Genomic DNA, 2,308 nt, shown 5'->3' on the forward strand with positions numbered 1-2,308 from the left:
CCTTCTAGGGACACTCCTCAAGCCCACTCTCTGGGCTGAGCCAGGCCAGGTCATCTCCTGGGGGAGCCCCGTGACCTTCTGGTGTCAGGGGTCCCCAGGGGCTGAGGAGTACCGTCTGGATAAGAAGGGAAGCCCAGCACCATGGAAAAGACAAGAGCTACTAGAGCCCAGGGACAAGGCCAAGTTCTCCATCCCACACATGACAGAGCGTGATGCTGGGATATATCGCTGTTACTATCACAGCTCTGCTGGCTGGTCAGAGCGCAGTGACTTCCGTAAGCTGGTGGTGACAGGTGAGAGGACATTCAGGGATCCCCGCCTCCAGTTCTGCTCTCAGGAACAGGGTCTGTCCCCCTCTCACAGCACAGCCCTGGAAGAAGTGAGGAAGTTGTGAGCCCCATTTAAAACACTGTCCCCTCCTCTCCTAGGATCCTACAGCAAACCCAGCCTCTCAGCCCTGCCCAGCCCTGTCGTGACCTCAGGAGGGAATGTGACCCTCCAGTGTGGCTCAGGGCAGGGATTTGACAGGTTCATTCTGACTAAGGAAGGAGATCACAGGCTCTACTGGACCCTCAACTCACAGCGACAGCCCAGCGGGCAATCCCAGGCCCTGTTCCCTGTGGGCCCCATGACCCCCAGCAACACGGGGACATTCAGATGCTATGGCCGTTACAGGAACAGCTCCCAGGTGTGGTCACACCCCAGTGAGCGCCTGCAGCTCCTGATCTCAGGTAAGTCACATTATTGTCTCATCCATGGGTTGAGGGACCAGATACATTATTGGCATCTTTGTTGTGACAGGAGCCCCATGTGAGAGTGTGAGGGGTGTACAGGTGACCCTGGTGTAAAGACACAGAGAGAGACAGTGAGGCCAGGGAGCCAAACCAAGAGAAGGGGTTTATGGGAGGAGCAGTGCCTATAATTCATGTCTGGTCTCCCCAGGTGTATCTGGGAAGCCCTCCCTCCTGACCTAGCAGGGCCCTATCGTTGCCTCTGGACAGAGCCTGACCCTCCAGTGTCGCTCTGATGTTGGCTATGATAAATTCGCTCTGTCCAAGGAGGGGGGATGGGACCTCCCCCAGGGCCTGGTCCTGCAGCCCCAGGCTGGGCTCTCTCAGGCCCACTTTCCCCTGGACACTGTGAGCAGCTCCCACGGGGGCCGGTAAAGATGCTACGGTGGAAACAACCTCTTCTCTGAGTGGTCGGCCCCCAGTGACCCCCTGGACATCCTGGTGGCAGGTGAGGAGCCAGTGGGTCAGTCAAGGACCAGACTCTGCACAGGCCCTGCTGGGGGTCTCAGGGGGTGAGGCCAGAATAACAGTGCAGGCCCCAGGGAGGGAGAGAGACAGAGAAAGGCAGGGGGTGGGAGGAGAAAGGGAGGGACTCGGAGAAACAGAGACAGACAGAGAGGAGGGTCCTCAGAGAGAGGCCTGGTGACTCCCAGGTCAGAACAAGGTGGACAGGCAGCCCTCACCCTTCCTCCCTCTCTCTAGGACACCTGCCTGACAAACCCTCCCTCTCGGTGCAGCCAGGCCCCAGAGTGGCCTCAGGAGAGAACGTGACCCTGATGTGTCAGTCACAGAGCCCGAGGGACACGTTCCTTCTGTCCAAGGAGGGGGCAGCCGATCCCCCCCTGCATCTGAGATCAGAGCACCGAGCTGGGCAGTACCAGGCAGAGTTCTCCATGAGTCCTGTGACCTCAGCCCACGGGGGCACCTACAGGTGCTACAGCTCACTCAGCTCCTCCCCCTACCTGCTGTCACTCCCCAGTGAGCCCCTGGAGCTCCTGGTCTCAGGTGAGCAGCCCTGTTTCTGTCCTCTCTGGGCTCCAAGGTCATCTCCGTCTCTGTCCCCAGCAACGTCTGAGATGTGATGGAAGTAGTGGAAGCACTGGGTCACCTCCTGAAAGGGTGGACACAGGGACGACCTCCCTCCCCTGGGAGAGCCTGGCCTGAAGGAGGAGGGAGGCAGCACTACTCCAGGTGATGATAAGAGGAAGTGAGATTTGACTAAAGTCACCAGACAGAGGCCCCTCCCCCTAACTCCTGGTGGCTCCACCTCAGTCCAGAGCATCGCTGCTCCCAGGATGACATCCCACTGGCCGGACCCTGGGAAATGGGGCCAAGTGTGTGTGGACTCAGCTCTCCTGAGAGGTGAACTCTGAGAATCCTTTCCCTCTGAACAAAGGGGCTGCCTGCCATGACCTGCAGGGGCGCTTTCATTTCTGATTTCCTGGGGCACCTGGTACCTGGGTTGTCCTTGACCTGCTCCGGGTGCAGCCTCTCTGGGCCTGTCCTGCTGCTCCCAG

General features: G+C 59.3%; 1 pseudogene; it reads left to right on the forward strand.

Moving 5' to 3' along the window:
- The first annotated feature begins 4 nt into the window (after positions 1–4).
- On the forward strand, positions 5–1,873 carry LOC102244351 (annotated as a pseudogene).
- Positions 1,874–2,308: the final 435 nt, after the last annotated feature.

This window comes from Myotis brandtii, unplaced genomic scaffold, assembly GCF_000412655.1.
Source record: "Myotis brandtii unplaced genomic scaffold, ASM41265v1 scaffold4258, whole genome shotgun sequence".
Taxonomy (NCBI): Eukaryota; Metazoa; Chordata; class Mammalia; order Chiroptera; family Vespertilionidae; genus Myotis; species Myotis brandtii.